Below are 19,458 nucleotides of genomic sequence, written 5' to 3' on the forward strand. Positions count from 1 at the left end.
TCTATTTCCGTGGGATGGAAAAAATTACATTTGACGCAGAGACAGAACTAGGTCGAAGTAATTAAAATATTTCAACACACCTCCACAAAGTTTACAACAAATATTTTAAGGTTTCGTTTAACATTGAAAATGACACAGATTAATTTTGGATATCTTTATAAATCGACGCTAGTTACACGTATACTGTATATATTAAGACATTTTTACAAGCAATTTTCAAGTTATTAGGTATAACGTTAATAAGTGAAACCAAACCAATATGACAATTGAGTCATTGCCATAGAATTGACACTCATGATGGTAAATGCTTACGATGTCTATAAATTTTACACCATTTAGTGTATGTCACTGTACCATGCGGGCATTACATGTGTATATTAATTGTGATAGCTTACTGTTCAGTATACGACACTTAAATTAGATCACTATCAATTCGTATTAAGTTTGACAAAACTACCGTAATACGTATCTATAATATGATTTTAACTGGTTATTTACTTGGACATAACAGTACCTAATTGTTAGTTGACTTTATTATGGATGTGAAATTATAAATTTTATGTTATATCGATCTATCAAGCCTATTTTCATTCAAGTACAACCAATCAAACGTTATCATTTAATAATAACAATGCCATAGACGATTGTAATAATTTAATATTTTCTCTACAACATGTCGTTTTACCTAAAAAATACTGTAAATTCACCAGAAGTTAGTTTTATAGTGGGGTTAAGTCAAAAGTCGTTTAATATAAATCTCGGAATAAGACCGGCAAATAAAAACGATATCAAAGCGAAATCACCCCACTTATCCCTACAGAATCTATTCAAACAACGGTAAGCAAATTTCCTTTTTCGTAGAAACTAGAGTCAACTTACGCTCATAAAGGAATCGTACTAAAGAATCAGTGGATATTGCTTCTGAGATGAATCACACACCCTGGGTCCAGGAACAATGTATTGTGATCTCTGTTCGAAGCGAAATAAGCGTCAAAGCGCCGGTTAATTGTGTCTCCAGCCATTTGTTCCAAAAGGTTGATCCATAGAGTCGTTACTATGGCGATATTGACAGTCATTAGTTTGTCTCTGACACTGCCATTACATTGTTCTGTAGTTAATTATTTCTACGCCATTTAAGAGTTACGAAGTGAAAATGTCAGATAGAAAAAGATCAATCTAAGAGAAAGTATTGGTTTTAACTTCGCCAATACCCACTTCTTGGGTGACAATAAAATCGACAATTAATTGTTTCTTACGCAACTCGTATTTGGTGACACAAACGAAATCTCGTCGCACTTTAATACACACAGGATTTGAATTCCATTTGGAGAGTGATCTAAAAGTTATTTCAATTCGAATCTTTGAATTTATGATTAAAGACCTTTTGCGGAAAATGTAATTGAAGTTATGATAAATGAGATATTTTGAAAATAGCTTTCAATAAATAGGACAGCATTGAAACAAATGTTTGTCTGTCAGATGACAATACGTAAACATTAATTTGAATGGGATGATATTGTCCCCACAGCAGGAGGGCAAGAATTAAATCACGGTGTCTGAACGTCCTACACAATTCAGAATCAGGGTGCTGTACAAATACAGCCTGATATTACGATTAATCAAAAACGTGAAGGACAATTAATATAAAGGTTTTAGAACTCTCATTATTAGACTCCGGCACAACTAGAGCAATATTGAATATTAGAAACTTTTACTAACATTAAAATATAGACGAAACAAATATTATTATAATGGTAACCGTCCTTAAAAGTAATTATTTCAAAATGTTTATCTTCCCAAAATCCCTTTTGTTTTCTATTATAATTAACAATTGACAGTTGAGAACTTCAATTTAGATAAAATGTCGTCGGCAAGACATTTTAACGGGGTTCATAAAGCTTATTGAAAATAACGTAATATGCGTTTAAAGACTGAAATTAAATTAGAATCAAGTCATCCGACCATAACGATAGAAGGCAAATCTTCATGCTGTCACCCTTCCACGAACGTAGGGCCAATCAAGCGAGCCGAACACTGTACGCATACAGATTAAAACAAACTTATTTAAAACAACGTTCACGCTCTTATATACGAGACATAAGAGTCAATTTAAAATAACACATCTGAAATTATTAAGGAAGAAACTTAAAGATTGAACGTTAGTCTCGACATTGTTCATTTTGATAAGAATCTAAATGTATTGACCGAAGAGAAAAGTGTTCAAAGAACGTTTTCGTGATATTTATAGGTTTCTTATTCAGTGCACATTTAAATGATAATGACAAAATAAGAAGCATTTATTAAGTTTTTACACAAATAGAATATCTTTATATGATTTGAGTTTGTAGCGTACAAAACTTACAAAAGCTAAAAGCAAAGTTTAATTTTTATTGTAAGTGATTCTAAATCTGCATACAATGAACAATGCTTTGCAGCCAATAACGATGGAAGCTGCATTTTTTACAACGAAAAATGTAAATTGTTAATGTTCTTTGTTACCAATATAATAGACGAAAATGCAAAACACAGCCATTCTTACATTGAATTTATCAATAAAAATAAAGTATCGTGATAAAGATGAGCACTGCGAGATAAAATGGTGAATCTTGGTAGCTCTATTGTTTCTGATACAAAGTATCGAATATATGAAATTATGTTTAGCCTAATACAGTACATGGAATTCTAAATCGAAATTGAAGTTGACCGTTACATGACTTTCATCTTTGGTTTTTTTCTCTCATCCCATGCAATAACTCTGAACATCCCTCGGGAACATGATGAGGGGAGCATAGTAAAAGTAATGCTCTTGTATATGTACTTATAACAAAAACATTAAAAATATTATTATGTATCTATTCAGCTATGCACTTATAGAAGTATTTCTAAAGGGTTGCACTGCATGATTCCACGATAATCGTCGACAGTAATGTCTGTTTTGATTGATGTCCCTCTTTATTTACGAATGATTTTTACATTGACAGTCAAAATATTATAAAAAAAAATTCTAAACCGAATAAAAACGAACAAAAGCTCAATTGTATACTCAATATACATAGTGGCTACATTGTTAAGTATAGGGAAATTATTTCAAATTCAAAATAAATGTATATTTACACATTAACGTGGTTAAAAATCTCGACCTGGTGTTATGGAAGTCCTTTCCGGACGCCATGTTTCAGCAACTACGCACGTGAATTCGTTCGACTCCACTTCCGGTTCGTTATCGTTGTAAATGGTTACATACAATATTATGTAGCTAGAAATGATATCTGGGTGAATTTAATTAGGCCTTTACAACCCAATATTTGATAAGATTACATAAAATTTGTTTGACTTGAATCTAATGTGTTTGATATAACATAATTTTTGTTTTAAAAGCTCACTTCCTTATACGTTTCGCTTTCGTCGTGACTAATTGGATGAGAATAAAGCAAAAAACAAAGTCAACTTTTTCATTACACCACAAAGTGTAAGGACAATACAATCAGCTGTATAGTAAAGCACGTGAAAAACAAGAAAGTAAAATCTTTTAAAGCTTTTACACAAAGTAGCTTAAACAAATGATACTGTGGAGAGGAAATTTATTTTATGTAAATCTAAACAAATAAGTCTTGCCACTAGACAATCAATAAGGCGGCAGAGACTTTGAAGATCGTAACAAGCCGGTTTGTTTGAAGGAAGAATAAAAGAATATTTAAATATTACACAATATTAAGACTTACGGAAAATATATTAAGTATTGTGTCGATGACAATAATGTCTGAAAGTAATATAATATAAGATATAAAAAAAAGCCTCAAACGAGATGTCGCGGAACAACAAATGAAAGTCAGTGATAAAATCGTTTAAATAAAAAGGAAATGAAATATTACAATGAACACTATCTCCTAATGCAATGTAAATGTATGAATCAATCTAGATGTTTCTGGAAGTCTAGACTAAGTGTCAGTCTGACTGATACAAATAAATCCAGTGAGTAAGTTGAGGTTTAAGCGTCTGAAGGGATTGCATTAGTAAATCCTAATGCACTTGCTTGATTTGAGTCGCATAACGGATTAATCCCGTCCTCTCGGAGAGGACGCAATAAACTTTTGTAAAAGGATTCTTCATCTTCTTTTTATTTTATCTTTTGAATTGCATGGATCTTGGATAAGCTCCTTTTCAGCTTTTACATATTTATAAAACTAAGTATTTACATTTAAAATCAATGTTAATTATTAGCACGATCATGTACATTTGAAAGCAGTGACGATTTAAAAATGAATATAAAAAATACTTATTTAAAGGCTATTATAATCGTACATTTGTTATCAGTTAAAACAATGTAATATACTTAATAATAATAATCCGACGATAATCCTTATCGTGTATTTAAATTACTGTTCACACCGCTTCACACCTCTCAAACAAGGGTTCGTTGAACTTCCAACCCTCACAATGGGGTGCTTCAGCTATTGTTAAAGGTTTTGATATTTGTAAGGTGTTAAAATTTATACAAAGCTAAATCCACGTAGGACATTTGTTTTACTACTACGTTCCCGGCACCCTATCTTTTTGTTTCACCACATCCGACGCGTTAGGGTTGTGAGATAGAGCATGTAATATTTGTTATATAAATTTTAATTTACACGATTGGTTATTCTAAGTGACACAAGTTGAATTTGAAGATGACGAACCTTTAGACATAAAATATAATACGAATTCTAAAGTCTGACGAAGTTAAGCAAAATTATAATGATAACGTTGGAAGATGTTGTGAATGGTTCTGATTCGCTAATGTATGTAAATTATCGCGCCTTCAATTCACATTCAACCTATTTGATTTATTTGAATCGCAACAAGTCCTTTGATTTCATAAATTTACTCTTACATTATAATTCAATGGCGCACTAAAGCCGTATCGATTATAATAACAAACAAAACAAACGTCCATTGAATTCGCGACACCGAATTTTGATTTAAATGAAATAATCATCGGTAATTTTCAATTAATCAAATTAATTATGACGTACCAATGATTTTATAATGTCGTTTTGAACTGGTGGGAACTTACATATAAACATATACTACATTTCAATATAATTTCATTGTTTCTTTGATGAAAAATTCAAAATTGAACTATTTTTATTTCATGTTTTTAACTTTGAATCAAAATCAGTCAACAATCGTATAAAGCAATTTTTTCTATGTTTAAACAAGGTTTATTTATTAAGGTCGATTTTGATGGTAGGTATAGGCTCTTAGTATGTAATGACATACGGTAGCCGGTTTGCCCGGGGGTGCAATTACTGGTATAGGCAAATTTCCTCTGACTATGACCTGTACAACGTTCATTTAGATGCGAACGTTTACCGAAGAGCTTGCATTATCTGTTTCGCTTTGATTTCCATACTTTGCGGACAATTTCGATCAATGTTGTAATTATTTCCTGTGATGTCTTTATTAATTCACAAATCAGGTCCAATGTAAGCGAAACTAAAAGGCGATTGCTTTAAATATAACCGCACGCTACAAGATATCGGGCACGATTTATTAGTAGAAAAAATCCGATGACCTACCAAAAACTGAATACAAAATATTTTTGCTATTTTAATAAAAATGTAAAAGTTCCAGCAGGTGATGCGTAGTCTTGTATACACGAAATTCCTCCACATCGAATAGCGTTGGAAGCATGTAGCGGAATATTTGTCACCGGCAATGACTGAGGAATCCTAATTAGAACGGTTATAAATGTTTTGGATACTATTCGAATAGCTTTTACGGCGCTGTGGCGATTGGAAATTTAATTTATAACACAATTTCTGCCCATAATTTTGCCGATATAAATATCATGAAAATATTTTATATAGAATCTATTAACTGTCAAAACCAGATTTAAAACAATTGCTATTGTTTAAGTTCAAAACTTAAGACATAATTCAGTTTTAAGCAAACTATTATAATCAATAATAACAAGGCCGGAGATCGTCAGCGACAGGGCGGCGACTTTGAACCGTTAGGGCTGACAGCCGTTCAAAAACTTGATGGCGTCCTTTTTAATTTTATTTACGTTTAGAAATTGTGACGTACAAATAAACTTTGAAAAGGGTCTAATATTGTGGTAATTTGACACCAATGGAGATTAATAGTGGCTTCGTTTTGATTTAAGTTTGAATAACAATATGCATCTTGATAGCGTGGATATGTTCCTAAGCTGTAATGACGTGTAGTTATATAAACAGTTTTAATTAATGTTGGATGATGTGATGTGATTTGAGTTTAATATTGTCAATATTTTAGACAAAGCCCTAGCTGATCTAGCTGGATTGCTGGACCTGATATAGTAGAGAATTTGTTGCCAAATTGCCCAACTAGGGCTGGCGGGGTACTTATTGAGAGGTTTATTTGAACGTATTCAGTTGATTGGAAGCTCTAGGTAAATTCAGGGTTTAATTGAAAATCAAGTTTGATTCTCATGTCGCGAATAAATACGAATAAAAATATATGTTAGCTACAAAATATATTTCTATCAACAAACCAAAACGAAGTCTACATCGAAAACCATCACAGACTAAAGCTTTGAACTATAAAAACATGTCCTTTTTGTCCTGTTTTTGCAACAAATCCGGTCCAATTCCCAGTTCGGATGAACGAAATTAGTGAACGCGTTATTTTATTAGCCATACAAAGGGAAATACTGTGATCCTAACAATAGATCGACCTTTTTACTGTTGAACGCAACTCATCCCAAACGACTGTTTTAGTCGTTAGACAGCATTCAGTATTTTTACATTCATCTGTCTCCGTGTTCAAATTAGGCGCAACATTTCTTGAGGCATCCAATTAAGCATATTCCTATTCTATGTCGTTGACATAGAGTCCTTTTTACATAAACACACCATCTAACAGAAAAGGTTGACATATGTTCTTATTTTCGTACGTCAGTATTAAGATTTTAACATGTTCTTGTATATCGCATGTATGGATATATTTTTGTGACGGATTGTTAAATGTCAGGGAACACAATAAAGACAAATGGAGATGTTTGCGTATTATGTTTATACGTTTGATTTGGGTCTGTGTAACAGGAAGGTTCGGGAAATATTGGGTTATATCTCTGACATGGTCTCAACATATAAATATAACTTGTTTTATCCACGAACAATACAAGCCGATGTTTAACTTGAAATCGAAATTTAATTAGAATTATAGACTACGGTTATATCGATGTGTAATTATTGCTGAGATTAAAAAAATAGGTAGTAGACGATTTAATGGCTTGAATCTAGTGGATCGATTTATGAAGCGGTTGATATATTTGGAATAACCGTATTAGTAATTATTTTGAGTTATGCTTACGATGTAAAACAAACATCTAAAGAGAGTTTGGAAATTTTTCAGACGTATAATCTACTCGAGGCTATAGATTATATCTTTGTTAAGATTCCTTGAAATCTGTTTATCTTTTCCCGTTCGGACAGTTGAACATCTGATAGACGTATGTTGCTCAACATTTTAATGTGTATTTAAAACGTATAGAATTATGTATGTAGCCTTTGACCTTTGGACAAATGATATTGTAATTTATTTTTGAAACTTCCAGAATTAAATTTCAGCTTAGAATGATTTATTTTGTTGTAATTTAAAACGATTTCTAATTACAGAAGTTGTGCGGCTTCTTGAGTTCTACGTTTGATTTGACGAATTTAATTTTAGTAAATACCAGAAATATTTTTTTTCCTATTTTATACTAAAATTATGTTTTTGAGGTTTTTTTTTTTTATTATATAATGTTAAATGTATTCGATGGAATTCAGATTGAGTGAATGCTGTAATAGTATAAAGTAATGGTGTGAAATAGCTGGGATTCCCGTCAAGTTATGGGGGTCACGATTAAGAAATATGGCCGTCGAACCGAGAAAGCTAATTGATATAAATGTCATGGCGTGATACTTTTTATGTGGATCTGAATGTTCTCGGGGAATTTAACCAAAAAAAAATATATATATATATATAGGTATATACTAAAATATAACGCGATATCTGCAAATTGATATATATTATAACAGTGACAAATTAAAATTTATTATATTAAATTCGTAATACGAATATTAATACAGCCAGACATAGTAAGTTTTAACGACTACTTTTACAGATTCTATACAAGTTAATCCAGCTATAACAGCGGGAGAGCTCAATCTTTGTCCCCGCAATATTAATCATTGAATGAAATAATAAATTTAATTTCGCACCTGTCTGTCTGTCATGTCTGTGACAACGTTAGACATTTTCCATTTCCTTCAATATTTTGTTGTTCGGTTAAAGCTTTGGTTTTAAATTAATTTTAACAATAAAATTTATTTGCACCGCTAAATAAATGATATTACGCTCACCCTAAATTGTTTCTCTTTCGTAGATAGCACGTTTTCGTGATCGTTTTTACCTGCAAGCAAAAAAAATACAATTAGTAATATGATCTTAATATTCTAGTAGCATTGTTCCAACTTGAACTATAACGCGACTTTGAATCTGTGAGTTTGTATCGCGGGCTAGATATTTAGATTGTTACATTACCTTACAATTACAGTATTAAGAGGTTAATACCTTACACCATTCCATGCCACGCCCCATCACTATATGCATAATGCATGAAATATGAATTAAATTAACTTATGAGCCATCATTAAGTAACTTTCATACGTTATACATTTCGCATAATAAAACAAACATATGGTATACGATATATTTAGCAGGTTATTTATAACAAAGAAATATATTCGGAATAGGTACACCGGCAGCTTCCGGCTATCCATCAAACCGGTTCCTGAATATAATCTGTAATGAAGGATCGATGCTAGGGACTGCAGTGTTAATATTTGAACAGATCTGGGCTATTTGTGTATCTCTGGTAAATACAGTCTATATATCTTACGGTGATTGGATATTGTTTGTCTAAATGCAAATTTAAAGCTTTCGTTATACATAAAACAAAAATAATATATTTAAAATATTTGATAATAAAAAAAAAGGTATGATTTTATTAATAAAAACATCACCACTTGTACGGATGATGTCATTAACGGGAACAAAAGCGTTCCTTGCGTAACACCTTACATGAATCGAAGTCGTGAATCAAATAATCTATAAATACGCACAAAGATCCATCGGTTAGGATTTATGAAGCTTGGTTCCGGTTGACAATTAATATGCAAACCTCTCTGTTCAACGGAAGAAGATTTGGTCCGATGCTGACGTGGTCTTTGATTAATGGCTGGGCAGAACTTCTTGTGTAATATCCTATTAAAATAATATTATAATGGATTAGTTTATATAAAATTTAAGAGCTACATTTAATGTGTTATTTATTATGAATTATGTGAACTTAATGTTTATTAATGACATAACGTAATAAGGATTTCGGAGACGAATGTTTTTATTTATATCGTCTATAAGAGAATTTAAAAACGATTAAAAACATATTATTGGCAGTGGGTAATAGTTTCGTCGTAGCCTCTAACACTAAATGAAATTGCTTTTCATACAAATTATAAAACCATCCATTGTTCCCATAGACGTAAAGTTAATGACACGATAACACAGACCGACAAATGTACAAAGCAATTTACCTATTGATATGTATAAATTGATAGCTCTCGCGGCGTTAATGCGAGAGTTAAAGACGGACTTACAAATAAATTTGTATAGATGTTAATTCTCAGTACAATGAAACATTACTATGCATGTTTCTAATGACAAAGATATTGATGTATGTCCGTCGAGGCAGTGATTGGAAAATAATAAAACTCAACAACGGTGGATGAGAAAAATTTCTGTGACATACCGAGCGTGAACAGCAAACTTAACTGTTGGGAAAACGACATCAAAATGACAATAACAATTAAATATAACTAACAACTGACTCATTTACTTTGTATAATAAGTTATTCGTTAAGAAAAAAATTAGTTACAGTAAGCAAAAAAACATCAAACATCCATCACATTACTAGTAGGTATGTCTTTGACTCCACGTAACTGTACAAAAAATACACATTTGCTGAATAAGAAATATCTGATTGAAACTAATAAGTGGGAAACTATTTTTAATTTTATATAATTATGGACACATTACTAACAATTATAAGAATAGATATCATTACAATTCAATATAGTGAGTTGAATGGATTGTCATTAATTGCTTTATTAGGTTTTGTGACTAAGCTAATTCTAAGGACTCATTACGTTGGAGTAATAACGTTTGATGATAGGTCGAAAGATAATATGATACGTTGATATTGGATACCAATTATTATAATGAAATTTAAATAAAGGGGTTTTGTATTGATGTATTCTAAAGCCGTATTAACAGGCAATATGACTTAAATTAGTGTGACAGAGTCCAAGGTATTTTAATTAAGTTAATATAAGTACATCTGTTTATATCGACGCAGACCTCACTTGGGTGAAATAAGTATGTTTAATTAGAATTTCAACCCTCTCACGACATCTTTATATGACTAATGATATACTCCGTGCTAAGAATATGACTGATATAACAGGAAGAACTTTATATTACAAACTTAAAATATAATTAAGGGTTTAAAATTCACGACAGAAAGCTCTAGAAGCTAGACAGTACAGCTCTAGTTGGATTATATATGTAAATGTTTATGTGTATCTGTAAATATTACATATAAGTTATACCTATTAAGGTTTATACAAATAGCTTCCAATATTTTTAGCACTATACAAATGTGAAAGGTCTAAGTGAAGCCGGAGGGTATATACTAGCTTTAAGATATAAAACGCAGAGAATATGTTGCCCTCATATTTTGTACGGGATAATGGGGTGGCGGCGCCGCACTTAGCGTCTCATGACATGTGCTTAATGTACTTTATATAGCATACCAAATAAGATGACATTTTATTTAAAAATAAACATTGCTTAGTCTCTAATTTAGCGAACCGAAAAAATAAACTCAACAGTGTGATGAACCTCTGAAAGAAAGGCTTTACAATTTGCACTAAGAGATAAAGAACCATTTTTGTTTAACAAATTATAATCAGATATTACCTCAATTTAGAGGTAACGAAGGTATTATTTTCGTTATGACGTCATATACGCCTACAAAAATACTGTCTTTTTTGTAATGATATTATTAATATTAATTTTTCATATTCTTCAAAAGATGTTACACGTTGCTTTTCGGTAAGCCATCAATATTAAGCATTAAGTTATTTGAGGACGGTTTATAAAATTATGTTAAGTATAAAAACAAAATTTCCATAAACAGGAAAATACCCAGCCATAATTCTCCCGAAACAATTTAGGTAAGTGTCTACATCAAGTCTTGTAATCCAATTTTTTACGAAGCTAGAGCCAACAAATTTGCGAAGTAATTAGTTAGGCTAGACGATTATTATGTAAGTAAATTAACAACTTGATGTGTTTAAGAATTCATAGTTTCTGATAAATCCAGTGAACTGTAACAAATTGAAATATCAATGACAATATTTTGGACTTCTATTAGTATTTCATTATATTTATTTTCAAAATCGACGTATTTTTAAGTTATCCTAACCCTTATTAACCACAGTGACGTAACTTAGGAAATTTATTTTGCCACAGTTTTATGCCACAACGACGTCATCTGCGGCCACAACAAATCGATATCATTTTATAGTTGTTTAACGTAATCAATACCCCATACATATTAATTAATTTAACTTAATTGTAAACAGATTCTCTATTTACTCAATTTATGTAACAAATGGTGATTTCACAGTTGTAAATAATATGTGTAAGCGATTATTAATTGTAATTAAGGCATGCGAACGTCTTCATGGTACATCAATTTGTAATATAATATACAGTTGTAGTAACGTTAAACATCTATCCGTCATTAAGCAATTATCGTAAAAGAGACAATGTGGTAAAGTATGCGATATTTTAAGGTCACAGTAATGTGCTTAGCGGCAGCGCAATAGAATTTTTCATTTGTTCTACATAATAAGATTACCAAACGAATGTAGTGTTGAGCGGAGCTATTGTTTATTCGTTAATTTTTATCGTTTGTGAATATTCCTCCGCTCACGCCTATGACTATGGTCAGGGTTTAACGGTACAAAATACTATCTGCAGATTAGTAACGGTAACCTTTTGTGCTTGTATCATATATCTCTAGTAAATATCAGCATCGTGCGTGAAAATAACAGCATATCTTCGCGTCTTATTACTATTGTATGTTCAACTACAAATACAATTACCGACATAAGTAGCCTCGGAACCATAATATACAATTATGGCGTCAATATGAGTATATATATATATATATATATATATATTGGAATGTATGACTGTCTGTTGTTTAATTACAAAAGAATACCTAAATATTTTCTTGACAGTCAAAGATTATTGTACCTTACAATCCATATAGTATTTGTTTCACATAAAACATACAAACCCAATGAAATGAATTATGTCTCGTGACGTAGAACTGAAAGTTTAAAACACAACAAGTAAACAGCAATCTTCGGGAAGTTTTACAGATATTAAAGCTCGTGTAATGGCAAAAGTTACATATGAAGGTGAAGACTTGAGAAACATTGCTATTGTTTTGTAGGTCTTTTTTAAAGACATACATACAAATTGCATTCTATATTAGCACCAAAAAAATATCTTCTTATAAATATATAATGATTACTGTTTTTATTTTTGTACTTTGATCCTATGATCACTGGAGCATCTCATTTTAATTAATTAATCATCATATATATACATGTGTACATTAAAATCATTCTATATTTCAGAATATTAACATTGAATAAGATTTATTTAGTCCAAAGAGTCCCAAAGGCAGGTTTTATCCAGGTGACGATGAATGATATTCGTTATTTAAACTTCACAAAGTAACTTGGTAACTTTTTCATACGACAATTGGAATTCTACGGAGGAAATGACGAAAACTCGGAATATAAGTCAACGTTCGTTGAATGAAGATCAATATGAAAAAAATATTATTAAGTGTAAATTTATTTTGGGAGTGTTATGATGGAACAGTTAATTATTACAGCGTTTCTAACACGCTATGTTTAATAAAGCTTTAAAACTAAACGGTCAAACGCGATTATTATGATCCCGCGTAAAGTTAGTCCAGCGACGTACTTCGGTGTGCAATTCGACGATGACAAAGATTTTATATTGTTACAGAACTTAACGCATTCAAAACCGAACTATTTAAATATATTGTTATAATGAACAGTACAGATTAATTTTGGATGGATTACGTATAGGTTTTTGTATGATATATAAATAAGTAGAACGTGTAATTATATTATATACGATAAGTCGTTATATATTCATAGTGGTAATTATATTTATATAAGAACTTATATTTTTAATTTGTCGCGTCTGCAGAATTAATCTGCAGACTGTCCCAACTATCGCCGCTTCGCTACAGACCAGATTAATATTTCGACGCAGTAAATACGTTATGCGGACACTGACCAAACTTGTCCAACTAAATTGGCGAAGTTGCCAACCCTGGGGATGGTAGCTTTTTAGGGCTGCCTCCATTAATATTCTTATGGTTGAATTTTAATAAGCTTTGCATAAGTACTAGTGTAAGTTTTATAGTTTCTGACATTAGCTTTACATATCAATGTGAACTTCTATTCCACTGACATAATTTAATAACTTCGCGGTTGGTGTGACAATGTGTATTTATAATAATAGTGAAGTGAAGACATATATATAGTTAATTCAAAAATTCGCCGAAAAACCTTCAGAAAAAGTTCAGGAAGACTACTTAATTTTATAAGATACCAAAAAAAGAATATATAAATAAGATATGACAAAATGGAAAATTATTGTAGAAGTCTTAATTAAAGATGTGGATTGTGCAAACACTTTCTTCACTACGATAGAACAAAAAGCAATCAAAACCTTTATTAACGCACAGCCACTAAAATATAAGTATATATGAAATAAACAGTAATGATTTATGAATCGTGTATCAACCCTAGTTGTAGACAGCCAGGGTTGTACATGACTTGTTCACTTCATGTTAATAGTCAATTAATTTACAGGTAAAACAGGTAAATCGCCACTCAAATATACGAACATTGCATCAAAATTAATTAATAATAATGATTGGATACATGTTTTTAGCTTTAGAATATTTCAATTAAGCCACGAGTGCTGCAACATTTGAGTTGAGTCACTAAACATAAGTTAAAATTGATGTTTCAAATTATTTTGTTAAGATTAAAATATTTGCTCTCATAAAATAATTTAGTATCACAGTTTTAGATCCTTTTCACGTTATTTTTTATATAAATGTTAAAATAAACATAAAAATGATTATGTATTGTGAATATTAATGTCAATTATTTACTAAAATTTAGGATACTATTTCTGTTTTTTTTTTTTGTGTTTATTATAATATATTACTAGATTTTTAAAAGCAACCAAAGTTCTTATAAAAATAAAATTCAATTTAAATAATTACATCAAACTATAAAAAAACCTAGTGGGCGTTGATATCGTGTAAAGTGTAATAATCGATATATTATATATTAGAGACAGCGATTCCGGCTTCATCAAAGTTATCTATAAAACCACAAATCATAAAACATAATAAAAATGATTACGAATCAGCGGCGGTGTCGGAGTTAATTTAATTTATTGTTGAAGAATTATAACATATCACTATATACGGCTCGTAAGTCCAGAAATTAACATCTTATTTGAATCAGAGCTCGTTCGGTTGTATAGAGATCAGGTTTCAATAAATCGATGTTTTTCAAACAAAAACACCTTTATCATATATACGACATCTTATAGATGCTCTGAGATATAGATATAGAAACGTAAGGACAGAGGTACATATTATATAGTTACATAAATACATAAACATTTTTCCAACCCTACACCAAAAAAAAATACATAATCATAGTACATATATATTTGCAGTATATAAATTTATGCTAAAATCCAAGTCAGTACAAATCTGAAAGTTTGAAACATATGTGTAACTGTAAACAAAAAGCTGCTGGTGAAGTTGAAAGCAGACAGCAGGTTCGCGCCATTAAGGATATTATGAATTATGGCGTCCAGACACAGGGTATAGAGACCATGCTCGAAATAGTTCATAGATGGTTTTTGACAAAACAATACAAAAATGAGACTGCTATCTTATATACAAAAGTGAAATTAAATTTATGTTTATTTTACGAAAAAGTCGTCATTAAAAGTGTGAATAGTTTTTTCTTAAATTAAGTTGTTTATTTAAATAAAAATATTGTGCGAAAGTCTTTATTATATATATTTTTTTTTAAGTTATAAAAAAATCATAATTATATACCGAAATAATACGTGATATACCTACCACGAGAACATGTTAACAATGACCTCTAATATTGGTAGAGAACTTTTAAAATATCATTTATATATATCAACGGTCTCATAATTCAAAGCGTGGATACACTAGTCAACACAGCGTATTATATCCAAATGTCCGCAAAACAGAGCCATTCATATAAATAACTGTATTTTCAGACAGTTTGACGGAATGGCTTGTTGTCAAACTACAAATTGCACTGTTCATTCTAACTAATTAAGTTTCGAAATAATGTTTTTTCCTTTATTTAAACTTACATAAAATATATAAGCAGTAAATGCTGATATAAAATGTCCTAAAACTCCGTTATAGTATACTAGATGGCGCTGTATTCAAAATATCTTTGCCTACTAATTACATTTATCTTTGAACACAAGTTTAATACTCTTTAACAAAACGTGTTTAATTAACGAGCAGTGCCTGGGGAATGCCGGCAATGTCGATTGCGACTACACTCGCAGATACTGTACAATTATAAAATATAAAATTTAACTTTTAATTAATGTATATACAAATTATATTTAACATTTAATACGCATTTTTATCTGTAGCAACGTAAAAATGACATATCATTATTTATAAAAATCTTTGTCCACCCAAATATACATCGACTATACATGACTGGATATAAGTTTGGTTAAGTTAAGACTTAAATCAGATTTACGTCCACAATAATACGTAATTAAGATTGAAAATGTAATTGGAAGCAAAGTATGATTCCTCTAAATAGGTATTTGAGTTTACGACCGTTCTGAGAATGATTTCCATGTACATAAATTGATTTAATGACCAATAAATTTCTGTTCACAATAGCTCCTTGGAAATCAAAGGGTTATTGTTAGGTGCAAAGTAATCGCAGGTTTAAATGACTTTGCAATACCGATAAACGGTTCTAATTAAACATCTAGCATATTAAATAATTATTGAAATACTTGTTGTATTACAAAAAAAAAATCGATTTTGTATTATTAAAAGTTTCAAACTTCACATTCGAAGCGGACTGTACTGATTGCGAATTCAATTTAAAAAGAACAATCGTTTCGATTACCGAGCAGGTTATCGAGTTATTCTTAAGTCGTAAACGATATCGATACATCGATTCTTAATACCTGAAATATGTTTACATTTCTTAGCGTAATGATTAAATGTGATTGTTTATTTCGATTTCTGCTATTGCGAGTATCATAATTGTAAAAATTTATTTCTTTGATCAGACAATAATGTTAATAAAGTTGATGAAATATTATCATTAAAACATTTTTATATACACTTTTAACAATAATTACTAACACACGGACAACTATCTTATCCACGTTATATATTCGTCCCTGGATAATGTTTTTATATTTTGTTAATAAAGTAAATAAGATCATTTCAATCATTTAACAAATTATCGAATAAAATGTGCTTTATGTATGAATATTTTTAAATTATGACACAAGAGATACAATCACAATGTCTTTTACATATCCACCTTTCAAGTGATAAAAGAAAAATGTGCACTAAATTAAATTTATTGTCATTGTAGTTTTAAAATTATATATAATTTTGTTTGTCGCAAAGATATGCTTTGTGTTTTCATCTTAAACTATAATCGTCATTAAAAGTTGATGCAAAAAAAATCTCAATTGATTCCCAGCTACCATATCTGTTTCAACAATAGACAGCGCACAATGTTACGTCAATGACAAATGAAATGTGACGTCGACCATAAATTGTGAGGAATAATAAAAGATTATCTATTCCCGAAATGAATACAGGGGAAGGACAATGGCTTCTATATTACGGGAGCACTATAGCTCTGATCAAAGTTTGATTCCCCTGTAGGGGGACCTCCGACGTATTTGGATATTAAAAATATAGATCTCAGCTATAACTTTCATATATATATATATATATATGTATGTAAACCCCCTACAAAGTTTCAAATATTTATATATCCATAGGATTAATTTTGAATCATTCCAAAGAGAACATAGACTTTTATATACATCGTTGTATTTCGAAGTTACGATACAATCAATCATATTTCTCCTATTTGTTTAACGTATGTTTTATTATTAAATTCAAAGTCTACGGCTGTTGAAGTTTCTGGACCTAGTGAGTTAGTTTTTATTTCATTTTCTTTATGCTTTACATTTACTAGACATTATATTAATTGTATGAACTTTTTTGTAACAACCAGTGTTATAGTTTGAACGGACACTGCAATTTTTTCGTTCATTCATTCAATAAGAATGAAGAATGTTCTTGAATGACTGCAAAAATGAGACTGAATCCTTTAACAGCTTATCAAATTCAATCAGACCATGAACAATAACAGCCGCACTTCATTTTTGATCATCACAGTTTGCTTTATCTTCAAAGGGTCTGAGTAAATAAATCATTGAGGGTCCAGCAACCAGCAGGGTTCTTAATTCCCATGATTGCGAATCGCACGCGTTTTATCCATTACGTGTAAGGGCGACAAGAAGCGACACGTGCTAGCAGTTAGTATGAACTAGTAGTGCTTTATTGGAAATTTTATCTCCTATTATTGAATTATAATATATATATATATATGGTTGTTATTTTGATTAGGAATGTTTTGGACCGGTTTTTTCGTTCAATGAAATACTGAACTACCTATTGTTATTAATTAAATAACCTTGTACAAGTATCTGCTTTACGTTGACTTAAAATAATGATATGTAACAATTTTTTAAATGAATATTTAAAACTTATTAAGTGAATATATTGAAATAAAAAAATTTACATGCTTAATAAAAAACTATTAACACGAACTCTGAATGTTTTTTTCCTTTATATATAATATTAATATAATCTTAATGGAGACATAATTTCACGTATTATTTAGCGATTATCCAGGTTCATACCGTTTGTAATGAAAAGTGAACGTAAAAATATATTAACGCACGATATGGGTAAATCGTTAGTACTATATTAGATAAGCGACAGCGTTTTACAGTGAAGCTGAAAAATCTTTATGTCCTATACAGCGGAAAGTACATATATATAGAAATAAGAATGTTATTGACCAATACATATTATTAAAGTATTTGTATGGTTAAAGCACAAAATAAATTAAACAAAATATGAAGTCTTAAATATATTTTTGACACTATCTTTTACAACGCAGGCTTTATCGCTCCGCTACTTCTTCCGCTACATCTCGAGAGTGTGAACACGCTTACAGATTATCGGATATTGACGGGTGGCTGCGCCTAAATACGCAATCTTTATTATTCTAGATTTATGGTAGACATTTCAGAAAATGAGATAGTAGATAATAAAGATATTTATTATATTATATTAATAACTAGCAAATAATTAAGAGATATTAAAAAATATGTTTTTAACATCGTTACTCAGGTAATATTTATATATAATGTATATGTTAGGAATGATTACATCACTTATTTTAATTAATGTTGCAATTAGTTGTAGTAATGTTTTTTGTTTTCATTTTTGAGCTAAAATTCTCAAGGGTTAGCTGTTTTAGACGTTATACGAGAGATAATGAATAACTGATAAAACATATAGGAAGAGGAAAATATCTCATAAAATACCTAACTTTTTCACAATCATTAGAAACTTCTTAAATTATTAGTGTGTGTTCATTATAATTTAAATAATCAACCAGTTTAATTATACCTATATATAACACATTATATACATTTTATATAAAACAAATTGCTATATTAAAATTGCAATCTGATTTCCCTCCTAATTAGTACCCTTATCGTTATAAGAGCTTAAAGATGCACTTTCGTACTTAGTGGTGTTACAATTTGCGTGGTTCCTGACCTACTTAACTAGCCCGAGTTTGTACAGAAAAATGGCACTTGTAACAATAGCAGTAAAAGCTGTAACCCCGTGACGTAGTCGCCGGGTCGTGGATGATGCGTTGAGTTGTCACAAGACTCTTCAGAACATCTGAATGTTGTTTTTTTTAATTAGAAATGTATTTTAATGCAGCGCGGTTCATTTACAATGACCTCGTCATTTATAATTTAAAATGGAATTACATTGTTCCAAGTTTTGATGCTTGTTTTAATTTTGAGTTATGTTGCCTTCACGT

General features: G+C 30.5%; 1 protein-coding gene across 4 annotated transcripts in view; it reads right to left on the reverse strand.

The window, feature by feature from the left end:
- Positions 1–19,458, reverse strand: part of LOC116775959 (latrophilin Cirl) — a 149,557-nt gene that overhangs the window by 76,849 nt on the left and 53,250 nt on the right. Inside the window, exon 1 of one of the 4 annotated variants that reach the window (XM_061524259.1) lies at positions 8,373–8,422. The exons of the other annotated variants lie outside the window; for them this stretch is intronic. The gene's annotated coding sequence lies outside the window, so the exon portion shown is untranslated. Of the gene's footprint in view, positions 1–8,372; positions 8,423–19,458 lie in introns of those variants that run through there. 4 annotated transcript variants of the gene reach the window in all.

Source organism: Danaus plexippus, chromosome 24 (genome assembly GCF_018135715.1).
Source record: "Danaus plexippus chromosome 24, MEX_DaPlex, whole genome shotgun sequence".
NCBI lineage: Eukaryota > Metazoa > Arthropoda > Insecta > Lepidoptera > Nymphalidae > Danaus > Danaus plexippus.